Below are 18,557 nucleotides of genomic sequence, written 5' to 3'. Positions count from 1 at the left end.
CATGGTGGCCAGGAAGTTAGGTTAGGGAGGAATAGAGAAGAGATCCTCCTCAATCTTGTGTTCCAGAGCAAAGTGACCCCTGCCTTCTCTCTCAATTAATCAATGGCACTTACTGTGTGCAGAGCAGTGAGGGAATACAGTACAATAGAGTTGGCAGACCCCATCCTTTCCCTCAAGGACTGTATAGGCTAAATAAGGCTCTCTACCTTCTCCAGTGACTGTGGGTAAAGGCTGGTTGTGACAGTGTGCGGGCTCCCACTGGAGACAGAGATGGGGGCGGTTCTGGAGGGGAAGTAGGAGACTTATTCTGAGTGTTTGGGAAATGCCTGGAGGTACCGGGATTTTTTTCCTCAGGCTCATCCCCTCTCACCCCTGGTAGACCAGCTCTTGCTAAATGTTACACTGGAGAGCAATCGTGTGACTTGAAATTGGTGAGAGACACTTGCCTTCTCCAAGACTTCCCAGCAGCTCCATCACCGCCCCAAAATTAAGTAAGAACAACATTCATTAAGTGATTACTGTGTGGTAGTACTAGATATCAATGAATCAGATCAGGAACAGACACCATCCAACCTGGAAAGCAGATCAGCTATCCATTTTAGAGAAAAGGAGACTGAGGTACAGATAGGTTAAGCAACTTGCCCAACATCACACAAGACTTGTGCCCCAGCTGTGATTACAACATGAATCTGCTGACTCTCGTCCTCATGCTCTGGCCACTAGGCCTCACTGCCTTCCCGGCTGAAGTGACCACCACCACTGCTACGTCATCAAATCAATGGAATTCAAATCAATGGTATCTATCGAGCACTTACTGTGTGCAGGAGCACTCTCCTAAGTGCTTGAAAGGATACAAAACAACGGAGTGGGTAGTCACAGAGCCCAAATCAGAGGTTGTTGCCTTGGTAATGGCAAGTGATCTACTTACCACAGTATCTTAAGAGCAAGCACCCCTTCTCCGCCCCAGGGGACAATATTGCTCCCAAGAGTCTTCCTAGTTATATAAGAATGGGGTCTGGACTGTTGATAAATCTGAGATAACCAAATCTTCCTCTTCCTGACTGCAGTGTGATTTCCTGGGAACTGCCCCAAGCTGCTGGCTGCTGTTTCTTAGCAAAAATAAATCCTAATCACTATTCCCCAATGGCTGGCTGACAGAGTGTCTTTAGCTCTTTACTCAGCTGCAATGGTTCACAGGAAGCTTATCTAGCAAAGTCCATGTTCCTAGTAGTCTTCCTTCCCTCCCTCCCTCCCTCCCTCTCTGATCAGCTGCCAACAAGTTGAGTCATCAAAGACCAGAGGACTAACCACCTGGAAGTTATCTAGGTGGACTGGATAAAGAACTCATGCGATGAAAGGATCAGCCCATTTTTATAGGCCAAACATCAATGAAAAGCATTGATGATATATATGTCCACTGTTCAATACTATTAGCTTGGTCTCTAAAATTTACAGTTACGTGTTTCCTTCATCCTGTATTTATGGGTACTGCCTTCTGCTCAGCTCTCCTTATCACAGGAACTCCCACATTTAACAGTAGACTACAGTATTTACTTGTCAAAAGATTTTATAATAATAATAATTATGATATTTGTTAAGCACTTACTCTGTGCCTGGCACTGTACTAATGTTTGCTTGTATCTAGTTCCCAGTGTGTGTCCGCTATGCACGACTAATTAGTGCCTGGCACAGAGTAAATGCTTAGCAGATACCATCACTAATGGGTAAAATAGTTTAAACCTGCTGCATGCAGATATAGCTGTAAACAACTTGTGGACAACTATGATCCACGGATATTTTTTCTGTTGTATGCAAACCTAGTCTGTCTTTCCCCACCCTATATCCATGGTGTTTGTTTTGCACCTTATTTGTATGTATTACCTTGTACTTTGCCCCTAATGAATCTCTTCTGGTTTTTGACAAGAATATCCTGCTGTTTCTCTCATTTATCGATGTCTCTAATGAACAGAGAACAGACTGGAGAAATGCTATAAAACATGGGCTCCCCCCTTCTGGTTGAGAGATTACATTAATCCTGCCTTGTCACTGAGATCATCCCATCCATCACTGTTGATTTCTCTCTTGGTAAGACAGATGGACATTTCCAATTATTTCTGTTCCACATTCACGCACTTCCCAGACGGAAATACACGGTGCAGAGGCCTACAGCCTGCAGACAAAAAATATGATAGAAGCAACAAAACAATGTGGACAGATGAAAATGTGATCTAGAACTGCAAAAGAACACATGCCCTTGCTTTCATAATGAAGGTGAACCGAACAGCAGCGAACCTAGGAACTAAATGCACACAACAAATTGCAGTTGTGTGAGTTATAAACAGAAATGTCACAAAGAGTCAAATCCCCCTAAATGCAGTCCGATGTTACATGCAGTCCTAAAGGTCTCTCCAGTTCATGCCAACCCAGCCAGAGGCTTCTGGCCATTTGAATTAAACCCTTCACTAGTCTCTCGGTCAATAGAGATTCCAAAATCCAGGAAAATCAATAGCAGCAACAGTGACATCATCCTCAACAATCAGCTGACCCTCAGTTTTGGTCCCTCTGAGCCCACAATTATAGCAGTAATTGTGGTATTTCTTAAGTGCTCCCTATGTGCCAAATGTGGTACTTAGCAGTGGAACAGGTACATGATAATCAGATCATCCACAGTCCCTGTCCCACGTGGGACTCCCAGTCTAAGCAGGAGGGAGAAGGTATTGAATCTCCGTTTTACAGATGAGGAAATTGAGGCACAGAGACGTTAAATGACTTGCCTAGGGTAATCCAGCAGGCAAGTGGCAGAACCAGGTAATTAGAAGCCAAATCCTCTGACCTGTGCTCACTCATCACACACCGCTTCTCTGCTTCTTCCCAGAGGCCCCTCTACCCCCATATTAGTGTGGGTGACACTAATGTAAAGGTATAAAGATCCAGTGGTAAATGGACTTTTGAGAACACCCTAAATAGCTTGGGTTTTCACCATTCTTGTTACAGTTCCTAGGGCTAAACACCTCGAGCTAATACCTGTGATGTTTCACCCGGGTCTCATGCCTTGGATGGATGTACCAAGAGCCCACATAATTCAATCCCCTGTGAGTGGAGGGAGTTCTTCTTTCATGCCACCACGCCCCTGCATAGGCCTCTATAGCGTGGCCAACGGTACGCTCCTGATACTGGACCATTCGATTGTAAGCTCCTGGAGGGCACGGGTTGCATCTTTGACTTCTAGCCTGCTCTACCAAGTGCCGCACATAGTAGGTGCACAGTAAATCCCAGTGATTATTACAGCAGCAATACGCCTGACATTGACCACAATGAGAATCTGAAACACTGACCCTTTGCCTGCTGTATGTGTGCCTCAGCTTCCTAATCTGTAAAATGGCAATTAAACCCTACTCTCTGCTACATAGACTATGAGCCCCATGTTGGACAGGGACTATGTCCAATATAAATATCTTGAATCTACTCCATCACTTAGTACAGTGTTTGGCACATAGTAAGAGCTTGATAAATATCATAATTATTATTTTTACTATTATTCCACTAAGTCCTGGCCCTGAATCCTGACCCCCACCCACCAGTTGGAATCTTCATACTAATGATAATAACTGTGGCATTTGTTAAGCACTTACTATGTGCCAAACACCATATTAAGCATTAGGGACTTGCCCAAGGTCATAGAGCAGGCAAGTGGTGGAATGAGGATTAGAATCCAGGTCCTCTTGTGAGATTTCAAGATATGGCAAGGAAAGACAACTGGCTTGACTCCATCTCGCGGGTCAGTTGGTAATAGTTCATGGATGCCCTTTAAAACAATTACAGTGTGCTGCGGGGCTATGATTTCCTCTTCAAGCCGGTCCATCTGTGGGTTCTAATTAGTATAATAGCATCTGAAGGCATATAGGAAGCATTAATGTGCAATAGCAATGGCTTAACCTTTAATAAAATGTTACCAAATAGAGAAACTGGAGCCAAGTTTTGATTTCTACTTCACTGCAAGTTAAGTGGCCAAGATGTACAGATGGTCAGAGAAGATGCTACTGAAGTCTTCGGTACTCTGACCTTTGCTTTTCCATCAGGAGATTGGGCTGTAATGTTACAGCAACTCACAAAGAAAGATAATAATACTAACCAGCAGAGCAATATTCGATGCAGATATATTTTGAAGAGCTTGTCAGTTGAGGTACATGGATTTGTGCGGTACAAAGTGTCAGAAGTTAAAGCCCTGTGGTGATTTGACCCCCAAGAGCTGAATGTCTGTTCTCTTCCCCAAAAGGCAGAATCAAATGAACACCTGTTTCTGTTTATATGTGGATACACAGCTGTCCTTCCTATACATAGGAAGCAGCATGGCCTAGGGGACAGGCCTGAGAGTCAGAGAACCTGGGTTTTAATACAGGCTTTATCCCGTGTCTGCTGTTTGATCTTGGGCAAGTCACTTTACTTCTCTGTGCCTCAGTTCCCTCATCTACAAAAACGGGGATTCAATACCTGTTCTCCCTCCTACTTAGACTGTGAGCCCCATATGGGACCTGATTATCTTGTATCTACAACAGTGCTTAGTATAGTGGTTGACACGGTACTTGTTAAGTGCTTAACAAATACCACAATTATTATTATTATCACTGGGAGATGCCATTTTTCTCTGGTGAGCCCTGTGCTCCTTTTATTACCTAAAAAGTTCATTTATTTAGCATTTGCTTTGTGCCAAGCACTGGCTAAGCACTGGAGCCCACTGTGGGGTAGGGACTGTCTCTATATGTTGCCAACTTGTACTTCCCAAGCGCTTAGTACAGTACTCTGCACACAGTAAGCACTCAATAAATACGATTGATTGATTGATTGATTGGAGTAGATACAAACTAATGGGAGTGGATTCCCAGCCTCTCAGAAGCAGAGCTATGCTGGGGGGCAGTGATTTCAGTCCTGGGGCACCTGTCTTGGAGGGCAGAGCTGTCTCTGAATGCATTTGAGATGGGAAGCAATTCCACCACAAGCAGATAGACTCTGAACATCACATAATGATTTCATTCATGCTTGCACAGCTGGAAAGACTGCAACCTAATTATTCTTCCACCAGCAACTCTCAGGGGCTAGACAGTTTCGCAACATTTTCTTCTGCTTCTGAAGCGACATGTCTGATGGGTAATTTAATTGAAACAAATAAAGCGTCTCTGACCACACACCTCCTATGACAGTGTTGATGTTGGGCACTTGCTGGTGTTGCTCAGAGGACAAGGCCCTGGAACATCTTCACCAGGTTTGGCTGCTGTTCATAAAACTGAAAGGCAGTGCTCAAATAGGTTTTTTTCCCTTTTCCCTGAAGGTAAAATAGGGCCCCAGGAAACTAGAACTCATAGAGATAACTCTCGTTCCAACAGGAAAGTGTATGTGCATGTGTGTGTATATGCGTGTATAGATCATCATCATCAATCGTATTTATTGAGCGCTTACTATGTGCAGAGCACTGTACTAAGCGCTTGGGAAGTACAAATTGGCAACACATAGCGACAGTCCCTACCCAACAGTGGGCTCACAGTCTAAAAGAGTGGGCTCACAGTCTAAAAGATGTATAGATGCCCATGAGTGTGTGTGTGTGTACGCATGCAAAACAGCTGGATTCAGAAATGAAGCTAGATAATCTGGTCTTCCCCCCACTACAAGAATCCTCACTATTCAATATCACAACCATGATAAATAAAACCATGTCTAGAAAACAAGAAATGCAGATAAGAAAACAGACCGACGGATAGAAAAATGAATGGAGAAGCACCTGATGGAGTGAAGTTGAACTTTTGACAGGTAGCCACGTGAAAGAACGTTGTCCAGGAAGCAGGAAGAGCCAACCCAACTGTACAACAGTGAGGAGAATTCTTCAACGTGGTCTTCATAGAGAAGAAGCATAGCCTGGTGGAAAGAGCATGGGACTGTGAATCAGGAGAACTGGCTTCTAATCTTGGCTCTGACACTTGCCAGCTGTGTGACCTTGGGCAAGTCACTTAACTTCTCCGGGTCTTGGTTTCTTCATTTATATAATATGGGGATTAAATTACCTTTTCTACCCCCTTAAATCGTCCGCCCCAAGTAGGGCAGGGACTGTGTCGGATCTGATTGTACTGTATCTGCCCTAGGGCTTGGCACATAGTAAGCACTTTACAAACGCCACAATTATTATGATTATGATTATTATTATCCATAGTGAGTTCTCAACTGATCTATTTTGGATCCATTCAAATTCAACGCTCTGTGTCAGAGGACTGAATTGGAGGCCGACCCGTCTAGCGAAGGGCAGAAATCTGACCTCGTTCATTATGTGCTTTGAAGGATCCAGTTATCAGTTGAATAATTCAAAATGATATCTGGGTCTGAACTCTTTTCCATTTTCCTTTCCAATCACCGAAAGAGAAAAGTCATGGCTTGGCTTTGCAGCTTGACAACCTGTGTACACAGAGATGCTGGTTTTCAACTTGCTGCTCCTCTAACAGTCAGTCAGCTTTAATCCAATCTACAGTCTCCTGAGAAAGTGGGAAAAAAAAAAACGTGGAAAAAGGGGGAAATAGAACTGCTTATTACACCCTGGGAAAACCTCTACAAATTGTTGCTTGCCAAAGGAAAAAAATGCAAGGCAATTTCATTTTCCACATGAGCCGGGAACTAGAAAAAGAACACAGCCAGAATTTCAGTGGTTTTGACAAGGAAACTGGCAGCTGTGGAAAGTTCTCCCCATACACAGTCTATTTACTTCAAACTCTGGTGGAACTTCTGGCCAGACAAAGGCAAGAGAGGAGGGAGTGGGGAACACTTGGACATTTGCAAATTGAGGCAGAATCCTCCCCAGCATCATCATGATGATGAACCCATGTAATTATTCACGTATTCCTTTTTTCCACACTTTTCCAATCGCCAGTTTTAGTTATGCCCCCCTCCTATTTGGAAGGCATTTATGTCTGCCTATCTGTCCCTTCGAAGTTTCTCCAAGGTCAGGGACCATCTTCAGTACTCTGCCAAGGATGTAATAGTAATAGTAGCATAGTTGTCTTGGCTGTGGTAGTATATTTTGAGTGCTCACTGGGTGCAGTCCACTGAACCAACTACTTGGGAGAATTAAGTGCTTAGTACAGTGCTCTGCACACAGTAAGCACTCAATAAATACGATTTAACAGCTCCCAAGACACATGATTTGCCCAGGAGGAGCTTATATTCTAAATGGAGGAGATAAACATTAGTGCACCCCGAAGGCACTTGGAAATACAGTGTGACCTCATGGGAAGAACATGGGAGTGGGAATCAGAGGACTGGGGTATGAATCCCATCTCCACCACGTGCCTGATGTGTGATGCCTGATGTTCTCCCCCTTTTAGACTTTGAGCCCACTGTTGGGTAGGGACTGTCTCTATATGTTGCCAATTTGTACTTCCCAAGCGCTTAGTACAGTGCTCTGCACATAGTAAGCGCTCAATAAATACGATTGGTGATGATGATGATGATCTGGAGCATGTCACAACTTCTCTGTGCCAGTTTCCTCATCTGTCATCTCTTCATCTTCCCTCTTAGACTGTGATCCCCATATGGGACAGGTACTGGATCTGACCTGCCAAGCTCGTATCCACCTCACTGCTTGACAAATGCCACTCTTTCTATTCTTATTATTACCATTGATCGATAAGCCTAATTATTTTTCGGATTGACGGCAAGTCAAGCTTCGGACACTGCATTTTAAAACCCAGAAGCCTGGGTTTTAACTGGCTGATGTGAATGGGATGATTGTGACCAGGCTTCTGCAGAGCAACCTAGACCAAACTCCCAGGTGAATTTTTCTGCAGCCTGGTGTCCCTACCCTTGTCAAAGTCTCCTATCTCCTCTAGTTAGAGGCCCTGCTTCACTGAGTGATTTTTCTGCTCCTCCTTTTTCCCCAACACAATTGAACTGTATAAAATCCAAGAGCGATGATCAAAAGGTGGCATTTATCCCCTGGTATTTTCCCACTAATTGATTTCCCAGTCAATCAAGGGATGGTTTTGCTAAAATGAGCCCACCAGGAAAAGATAAATGTCCATCTTCTTTCTGAAAAATTACACTGGCTTTATAGAAACATCATTTGGTAGGATATTGAATTTAGATAAAAACCAAAGGTGGATTTGAAACAAAGCCTTTGTTATTTTCCTTCCTTTACTCATCTTTATGGAAAGAGAACTGAATAAACAACATTTTCTTCTACAGAAGGTCAAAAAGAGACAAAGCTATAATTACCACTTAGCACTTTCCTCCCTAGTTCTCTTTTGACCCAAATTGGGAAATTATAACCACAGGCTTGAAAGACCATGCCATACTCATTCAGAGAACAAAATACCCTGAAGTGGTATAAAGTTATTGCTTTTTATTTGCTTATGTTTAGTATGTGACAGGATGTTTGTGTACAAAACTTTGCCTTTTTTATAATCTCTTTTTATCAATTGGTGCTGATTCCCTGGATCCATTTTGTCCTAGCACAGAAAATAAATCACTCTGATTTTTCATGAGCTATTTTAGGAATTAGCCCATGATTAGCCACTTGAGAAATATTAATTATCTGTGCAACTGGGGCTTGCATCGTGGTTTGTGTTCAGTCTGGATGTTATCCATTTAATGCAGATGACCCAGTGAACCTTCAGTTTTCCTTGCCTTCCCCATCTGAAACGCACCTTGCCAGTTCAATCAATCAATCGTATTTATTGAGCACTTACTGTGTGCAGAGCACTGTACACTGAGGAGCAGCGTGGCTCAGTGGAAAAGAGCCCGGGCTTTGGAGTCAGAGGTCATGGGTTCAAACCCCGGCTCTGCCAATTGTCAGCTGTGTGACTTTGGGCAAGTCACTTAACTTCTCTGTGCCTCAGTTACCTCATCTGTAAAATGGGGATTAAGACTGTGAGCCCCACGTGGGACAACCTGAAAACCTTGTAACCTCCCCAGCGCTTAGAACAGTGCTTTGCACATAGTAAGCGCTTAATAAATGCCATCATTATTATTATTATTATTGCTAAATGCTTGGGATGGCCCAAAGGGCAATTTTTCTTTTTTTAATGGTACTTGTTAAACACTTACTATGTGCCAGACACTGTACGAAGCCCTGGGATAGATATAAGAAATTGGGTTGGACACAGTCCCTGTTCCGCTGTCAGTCTTAATCCCCATTTTACAGATGAGATAACTGAGACACACAGAAGCTGAGCAACCTGCCCAAGGTCACACAGCGCACAAGTAGCAGATCAGGATTAGAACCCAAGTCCTCTGACTCCCAGGTTGGTGATCTTTCCACTAGGCCAACTCTGCCAAGGTGCATCCAGTCTTGGTTGTGGCCCTTGTGTTCTTCTGAGCATTTTGGACTCGGCTGATTTTACTTCCCTTCCAGCTGGAGAAGTTTTCCAAACTGTGGCTGGGATGCAACAGACTTGGAGAAGAGAGAGCGATAACTGAAAGCAATGAAGGGCAGAAACCAACAGGCTTTCCGCTTGATGTGAAGGGCTTGCGCAGACTGGAAAACCAACCCACCCGTAGATAATCAAACCGTTTGGTTCGCAAGGGTCCTCAGGGAACAAAATAGCTAGCTAGTTCAGAGGCTGCAGAGTGAGGGAGGGAGGGAGGAAAGCCGAAACATCCAAGTTGTAGGGGACTGGGCTGATGGGCCACTGTGCAGTCTTTAAATATGGCCTAGGGAGATTGCTGTTTCCAGTTCACTGAGGTGTTGACTATCCTGTTTGTGGATGACTCAAATCCCTTGTTTCTCTGCCTTCTACTTCCCGCTGACTGTGGGGTAGCTTTTAGGCTTCTCAGTAATAATCTAGCTGAAAGTCAATGGCAAATCACTCCATGAGGCAACCTATAACAGTTGGGATTTTTAAAAACTGCCTTTTCGGGGAAAAGATGGAAATAGTGCACTAAAATGAAGGGGGCTCTGACGTCCTGAGGATTTCCTTTTATCCCCAGGGCCTGGGAGACTTCAGAGGTAGTTGTGTTTGAAAACTGACAATGGGATATCCAGAATTCAGGGTTGAGGCAGCCTAAGAAGGCCAACCGGAAAGATCGGCTGCTCTGCAGCCTCAAGAGAGATCTAGTGTACCCTGAGGAGACACATGGCGGCACAGGCTCTTGGGGCATTGACGGAGACTCAAATTGCAGAATGCTTGTTGTCACCTTCCTGCATTTTTAAGTGCAAAGGACAAGGAGGGTTAGAAAAACATTTCACCCTAGGTTCCATCATCTGCCCACGAATGTGACTGTTTCCCTACTGATCTGAAAAGGAAGGAACCTTGATTATCATACCCTATACTGTGTCCTCTGCACAGACAAAACTCACTGTCGAGAAAGTAATGTTTGGGTTTCCAGGAAGTGCCTGGAGAATAATTTCCCCAGAATTCCACTTAGGGTAGCCATTCATACAGCTGTACATCAGACAGTCTAGTTTTCAGCTCATGTGCCCCGTGACTGAAAACGGAGACAGGGGGTGGAAACAGCAGAGGGGACCCCGACATTCTTGGGTATATTCAGGAGTCACCATAGCATCACTATAGCTAACAACTGCCTCCACACAATAGTGTGGTCCTTCAGCTCCTAGTAGCTTCCCTCACCCATGGGACACGCTAAGCAGAGCTCGTCCTTTCACCAACCTTGACTAGCATGATTACGCTTCGGCACAATGCTCTTTTCTGTCAGAAACCTCACTCTAATGAGGGCACGGAACGTATTCTAGTCAAGAGCAGAAACAACACTTGGTAAAAAGTATAGAAACGGACAGTCCAGTGTCTTCCTTCCTCCCTCCTGTCAAATAGCAAATCAGTTTCCAAACCAGTAATCACACATACACTCACAGATTCGCCAACTCCCAGCTCTTATTCCATGGCACTGTCAGGAAAATAATACTCAAATCAACAAATCTATATGTTGCCAACTTGTACTTCCCAAGCGCTTAGTACAGTGCTCTGCACACAGTAAGCGCTCAATAAAAACAATTGAATGAATGAACCTTGTCTAATAATTTGTGGTATTTGTAAGGTATTGGCTTGTAAGCCTTTATCAATCAGCCAATCAATTCAGAGAACTATACTAAGCGACTGGGAGAGTAAAATACACAGAATTAACAGACGTGTTCCTTGCCCAAGAGTTTACATGCCAAGCACTGTGCTAAACACTGGATTACATGCAGAGTATTTAGATCAAGCTCAGTCCCTGTCCCACATGGCACTCGCAGTTTAAGTGGGAGGGAGAATAGGCATTTGATTCCCACTTTATGGATGAGTAGACTTAGGCACGCGTTAATTGACCATAGTCACACAGCAAACAAGTAGTGGACCTGGATTAGAATTTAGTGCTCCTGGCTCCTGTCTTGTGCTCTGTACACTAGGTCACAGTGCTCATAATTTTCCTAGAGACAGAATGAAAAGAATATCAATCTCCTTTATTGCTGGCTTCTTTCAGAGTTGCCTGCGGCCTCCAAAACGTTGGTTCACACAACTGGTTCACACCTTTAACCTCAGATCCTAGTTAAGGTGTTTCTGAACTGGCCCCCCTCAAGGTCTCCCTCTCCCAATCCTGACAGCAAGGGAGTCAAGTCCACTGGGAACTCTAAAACACCACTTTGATGGCTAAAATAATGTTTGGTTTGGAGGCTGGCTTTCATGGTCCTTACTGCCCATCGTAGCCTCACTGCCTCAGCAGGAATCACTGTTTCCTGAGGAGGTCTCCTTGAAACTTTAACTGCACAGTGCAGAGCTATTATGATACTGAATTTCTCCAGCTGAGAGAGAAGGGGCTGAGAAGGGCTGTCCTCACAATCAAACCGCAGCCACTAAGAATAGCCTTTGTGTAATTTCTGCATGATATTGTCTTGGACAATAGTAAGACAACAAGAATCTTTGGGGGTAAAAAAAGCCTAATCATCTGTCTTACACTCAACAGACAAAAGCCCCACGGGGCAATCTGTTTGGTACGTGTAATCTTTGGTGTGGGGAGGACAGTTCTATGAATATAATTTTCTTCTCACAGGGCAGGCTGGACACTAACAAGACTTTAACAGAACCTCTCAGCATGCCACTCTTCTGACGCTTTATTCTAACACAAGTGTCTCACTGACCCATTCTGACTGAGCAAGCCAGGGCAGCAACGGATCTGACAAGCCGAAGTGTGTCTCCCACCTGCTGAGAACCTGAAAAGGATGCTTTTTCATTCTCACACTTAGGATCTTAATCTAGCTGCCAAAGGACTAGAAGATAGCAGAAAAGTGACTGGACCTCCTGAGGCATTGGGTTAATCAGAGGGGAGAAAAAGAAGAGAGATGAAGACTTGATTGGAGGAGTCCTCCTAGCACTCTGTGGCAATTGATAATTACAGGCCAAACTTTCTGGGAAAAATGACACAGAACAGCCTAACCCACCCGGTTGGTTAGTTGGGATGCCCAGGGAGTCCTCCTGGTTAACCCAACTGCCCCCAGTTCCGTGGGCTTTCACATTAATTAATTAATGATGGCATTTGTTAAGTGCTTACTATGCACCAGGCACTGTTCTAAGCGCTGGAATACATACAGGGCAATCAGGTTGTCCCACATGGGGCTCACAGTTTTAATCCCCATTTTACAGATGAGGTACCTGAGGCACAGAGAAGTTAAGTGACTTGCCCAAAGTCACACAGCCGATAAGTGGCGGAGCCAGGATTAGAACTCACGACCTCTGACTCCCAAGCCCGTGCTCTTTCCGCTGAGCCACGCTGCTTCACATATGGCAACTGGGCATGGAGTTGGAAGAGATCTCCATCGTGCATTTTACAAGCTCTGTTGTGGGCTATATTGCCTGAAGGGCTTTGTTCCTAAAATTTTCCCCCTTCTCTCATTTCCAACTGTTTGACATAATGAGGCCAAGAATTAGGCAACTTGAAATTTAAGGGGTGGTTAGGAATAGGCCCCCCAGGAGACAGGGCAGGGCAATGGGATAAGGACTGGGGGAGAAGGGAAAATCAGGGTCAAAGGAGAGGGAAGAGAGGCAAGAAGGCTAAAACTTAGGTAAGGCAAGGTAAGTGGACTTTGCAGTGAACTGTACTAGGCATTTTGAAAAGCACAGTGAAGCTAAAGAGCCTATCTCTCCCCCCAAGGAGCTTACAATCTAATGGAAGAGACAGGTAGACAGTGGCTGCATGGAAATAGTGAGAGCAAGAACGAAAACATAGGAGGCTTAACTATGGAGAGTAGGTAGTCGGCAGCCCAAGACAGGACAGCTTGGTATGCGACAGTGAGACATGGGATTTCTGCTACAGGGCAGAGGCTTCAGGAAGATCCTTTCACAAAGAAGGAAAAACAAAAATGTTGCCAGGCCCTGGGGATAGCAAATACAACAGTTCAGCAAGGCATAATCTTTGCAGTTCACCCTGTGGAAGGGATTATCAGTCACCCATTGTTTGCTCACGCACTCAGATAAAAACTTCAGCATCAATATTAGCATCTTTGAGCCTAAAGGCAGTGATATCTTTCTAATAAAGCTCTGCACAAAGCTTTGCACAGCAGAGCAACAATTCATCCTAGATTGTCTTTTTCTGCCTTTTACTAAATTCCACTGGCAAATGGAGTCCTACCCTTTAAATATTTTTGCCCCTCTGCTTTTGAAAAGCAGGGGAAGATTTTTAGCCCCGCTACCTCCCTTTTTAGCCCCACTACCTCCCTTTTTAGCCCCGCTACCTCCCGACCCCAATTCTAGGCCCTCCAGAAGTGTGAGGAGGCAAGCCAAGTACATCCCTGGGGGGTGAGGTGAGGGGGGTTCCCATTATCCTCAACTGGCTGGGGGCAGGTTGGAGCAAATCTTGTCCCGGTTCTGTTCCCACCCCCATTTGATGAGCTGCCCCCACACCCCCTGCTCCATGCCTGGGCAGAAAACATTTTTTTACTTTCATCCCTGCCTTCTGGTGGGGTTTTAAGATAGGGTGTATAAGATAAGATAGTGTTAACAATCACTACACTTTTCTCTATCTTTCACCTTCTATATTCTTAAAATCTTCATCATCACATCCTGTTTTTAAACTGGATTTGAAGGGCAGGGGCTCAGTTCACAGGCCAAAAGAAATCTGCCGTGCACCATCACTTATAGTGTTCTGAGAGGCATGCAGGCACAGAGAAGGGCAAGAGCCCAGGCCAATAAATAGCTTGGTTGCCTTATTTAGCAGGGAAAATCTCCTCTGGCTTCTGTCAAGCTCAGGACAATAAACTGCTTCAGAGTGTATTGTTGCTTAAACATACAATTAGACACAATTCGGTTTTGTTGTTAAAAAACAACTGGGCATATGTTACTGCTATTTTTGTGCTTTCACAGAGGGTGTTTTTCACTGCGGTTTAGACATGGCACAAGTCAACCCCCAGATAGGCTGCTTGAACTATGGCCAGAATCAAGCCCAATGGCAGAGCAAGATTCTTTAGCCCCTCAAAACAATCTCCTTTCCCTAGGCAGGGTCCCTTTCTCCTTCTCCACAGTAGCTGCTTTCTTCAGTCATCAAAAGTGCCCACTCCTCAGCCTTTTGCTGTTGCTTCTTTTCTTCTGTGCTATTTGAAAAAGTGTACATTTGGCTTTGAGCCCTTTCAAGTGCTTCTTGAGATCAAAAGGCAAGAATTCTAATAGTTAGAGAACTTCAAACACTACCGCAGTTTCTAATGCAACTGCAACGTAAAATACAGTAATGTGAGCACCTCAGGAAAAATGGTCTCTATAAAACGGATAAAAGAATAAATCTAACAGTTAAGTCTTGAAGGGTGACGGTCTCCAACCCAAGAGTCATGGTTTGGTACAGAACCCCCACTGAGAGTCTCTCTCTTGTTCTCCTCTCTAGCTCCACAGGGCAAATGAAGCTTCGGACTGAGCAGAATTGAAGGGTAGAAGTCAGGAACATGTTTGGGTGGTATCACTAAGGCACCAGCCATGACAACGAAAGAGAGGGGCGAAGCCTTGGAAGAGCGAACCCAAGTTGGAAGGAAACTGTATTATATAAATAGCCTGGGATTACCAATTTATAACAAAGGAAACAGTTAACCTTTACCCGGAGCAACCATGTTGCTTGTTAAAGCAATCTTATTTTCTCTCTTTTCATTCATTCATTCATTCATTCATTCAATCGTATTTATTGAGCGCTTACTGTGTGCAGAGCACTGTACTAAGCGCTTGGGAAGTACAAGTTGGCAACATATAGAGACGGTCCCTACCCAACAGCAGGCTCACAGTCTAGAAGGGGGAGACAGACAACAAAACAAAACATATTAACAAAACAAAATAAATAGAATAGTAAATATGTACAAGTAAAATAAATCTGGATATGTTTGGGCAGGGTATAGCCTAAGTAGCAGAATTCAATGACTAATTTGAGTTCTGTCTTGCCAATGAAAACCTTTGGTTACGTGTAGGGTTTGCCAGGGGTATGCTGGTTCATGACTTCTGTTTTTTCAAACACAGTCAGACTACAGAAGCATATAGTAGTAAGAGAAGTAGTAGTATTCATTAAGCACTTACTATGTGCAGAGCACTGCTGTACTAGGAGCTGGGAGAGAAGGCATAGATGGGAATTAAATATGGTCTCTGCCCCTCCTGGGCCTCACAGATTTTGTAGCACTTGCAAAGCAATCCACAATCAAGGACATGCCTTTTTGTGAATGTGTCAATAGAGCACAATCATCTAGATATAGCAGGTCCTGAACCACCGCCTCAGAACTTGCTGATGATGCTCTTATCCTGTTGAGCTGAAGAGTCTTCTAGTGGACTGGAAGCATAATCATTTGTTGCTTGAATCTATCTTAGCCTATCCTTGAGCACGGCAGGACAGACCAGACCTACCGCATAACCCTGTTGACCCCCACAGTGGTGGGGAAAGGGTCAGGCCATTTCTCCATTCATTTATCTGCATTGGAACACAGACCAGTGGGAATAGGTTTAGACTTGAGTTCAATACCCTACCAGATGGCAGGGAACTAAGCCATTAAACTAGTTTTTATACTAGACAGTCTGGTTTTCATGCATGGGTTGCACAGCTTGGCCTAGTGGAAAAAGCATGGGCTTGGGAGTCAGAGGATGTGGGTTCTAATCTCGGTTCTGCCACTTATCTCCTGTGTGAATTTGGGCAAGTCATTTAACTTCTCTGTGCCTCAGTTCCTTCTTCTGTAAAATTCATTCATTCATTCATTCATTCAATCGTGTTTATTGAGCGCTTACTGTGTGCAGAGCACTGTACTAAGTGCTTGGGAAGTACAAGTTGGCAACATATAGAGACGGTCCCTACCCAACAGTGGGCTCACAGTCTAGAAGGGGGAGACAGAGAACAAAAGAAAACATATTAACAAAATAAAATAAATAGAATAAGTATGTACAAATAAAATAAATAAATAAATAGAGTAATAAATACGTACAAATATATATACATATATACAGGTGCTGTGGGGAGGGGAAGGAGGTAAGTTGGGGGGTGGAGAGGGGGACAAGGGGGAGAGGAAAGAGGGGGATCAGTCTGGGAAGGCCTCCTGGAGGAGGTGAGCTCTCAGTAGGGCCTGGAAGGGAGGAACAGAGCTAGCTTGGGGGATGTGCGGAGGGAGGGTATTCCAGGCCAGGGGGATGACATGGGCCGGGGGTCGACGGCGGGACAGGCGTAAACGAGGCATGGTGAGGAGATTAGTGGCAGAGGAGCGGAGGATGCGGGCTGGGCTGGAGAAGAAGAAGAAGAAGGTAGGAGGGGGCGAGGTGATGGACAGCCTTGAAGCTGAAGGTGAGGAGTTTCTGCCTGATGCGTAGGTTGATTGGTAGCCACTGGAGATTTTTGAGGAAGGAAGTAACATGCGTTTCTGGACAAAGACAATCCAGGCAGCGGTGTGAAGTATGGATTGAAGTGGGGAGAGACAGGAGGATGGGAGATCGGAGAGGAGGCTGATACAGTAATCCAAACGGGATAGGATGAGAGCTTGAATGAGCAGGGTAACGGTTTGGATGGAGAGGAAAGGGCAGATCAATCAATCAATCAATCAATCGTATTTATTGAGCGCTTACTATGTGCAGAGCACTGTACTAAGCACTTGGGAAGTACAAATTGGCATCAGGCAATGTTGTGGAGGTGAGACTAGCGGGTTTTGGTGACAGCTTGGATGTGAGGGGTGAACGAGAGAGCTTGAGTCCCATGTGGGACAGGGATTATGTCCAACCGAATTTGCTTGCATTCACCCCTGCGCTTAGTAGAGTGCCTGGGACATAGTAAGCACTTAACAAATACCACAGTTATTATACCTGATTACTTTATATCTGGTATTTTTACTTTAAATGCCCAGTTTCCATCTGCCTCAGTTCCTGCCACCAAGTTCCCTGTCCCTGAAGTGGCACCTGTGTTCAGAGGGACCTTGAAAGGGATCGCAGTGACTCTTGAACAATTGAAGAGGCAGGGTCAGGGTACCACAGAGAAACACTCGAAGTTTGGGAAGATATGGGCAAAATCAAAAAGACTTCTGCAGAAATGATGTCCTTATGACACCATCCCATTTTACCACATCCTGGGGTGACATATGATGTTGCATGTGTCTCAGAGTCTGGGTTTTTGGGTGCCCTTGCTGGCTACCTTAGAACTAAGTTTTACTCTTGATTTAAATCTGACCCTCTTTGGCTCCCCTATTTTCCCTCTATTTTAAAGTTTTACGCTTGGGAAGAGAAGCTGAAATTTTTATAGGAAATTACTTTTATGATACTTGTTTGAAACTTTGGCTGGGTAAATTTGATTTAGGGAAAAATTTAACTCTGGGTGATCGCAGTTGAAAGCTTCTGACGGATGGCAGTGCTAAGGAATGAAAAATATGAACTACTCAACCCCAGTAGAGAATGGCCCCTCTGAGCCAGAAGGAGAAAAATAAAGAAATGTTAATAATCAGGGCGACAGATGAGATAAATTTAGCCAGAGTACCTTCAACTCCTGCCTTAAAGTTGTCAACGTCATTATGTGATTCTTTAAATTAGGGGTTTTCAAACCGAAGGACTACAGTGTGGTTTTAGTTGTTCCCCTGCTTTTAGGGTGGCTGAGGAGGAGGGTTGAATAATTAGACACTCGACAGGCAAATGGTTAGTCTCCCAGCCCAGCCACAGTCTCTGCAGAGAGGTCTTAGCTATTCGTAAATGTCAGGTCCATGTGAGTTGAAAGAAGCATACCTTTTTCTCTATTGTGCTGCTGGCACTGACAGGAGACTGACAAATTCCTGGGCAGATCTGTGAAATACTGAATTCCAATGGTTCAGTCGATGGTATTTAGTGACTCCCGAACTAATCCTCAAGAAGATAAGGCAATAAACCTTCCAGAAACCTGAGAGATTTCTTTTCTAATTTTCCTTTTTTTTTCCAGAACTTAGCTTTTAAGTAGCGTGTAGAAAATGGCATCCATGAAGAGGGTCTTGGTTTTCGAAACAGGTGCTCTTTTGAGCTTCTTTTCATGGGTTGTTCATTGCTGCGGCAGCAGGTAAAAGCCCTAGAGACCTGATGGCCCCAGCTGAGGGAGCAAGTGAAATGCCAAGCTAAAGGAATTCATGGCCACTATTCATT

The 18,557-nt window shown here is 44.4% G+C and overlaps 1 long non-coding RNA gene across 1 annotated transcript in view; it reads right to left on the bottom strand.

The window, feature by feature from the left end:
* The window catches only part of LOC119940604, a 71,760-nt gene that overhangs the window by 23,635 nt on the left and 29,568 nt on the right, over window positions 1-18,557 (bottom strand). Inside the window, exon 3 of the long non-coding RNA XR_005455028.1 lies at window positions 5,774-5,907. This is a non-coding gene — a long non-coding RNA (uncharacterized LOC119940604). The remainder of the gene's footprint in view (window positions 1-5,773; window positions 5,908-18,557) is intronic.

This window comes from Tachyglossus aculeatus, chromosome 19, assembly GCF_015852505.1.
Source record: "Tachyglossus aculeatus isolate mTacAcu1 chromosome 19, mTacAcu1.pri, whole genome shotgun sequence".
NCBI classification, from domain to species: domain Eukaryota; kingdom Metazoa; phylum Chordata; class Mammalia; order Monotremata; family Tachyglossidae; genus Tachyglossus; species Tachyglossus aculeatus.
The sequence above is the reverse complement of the archived record's forward strand: the minus strand, read 5'-3'. Positions and strand labels throughout refer to the sequence as shown.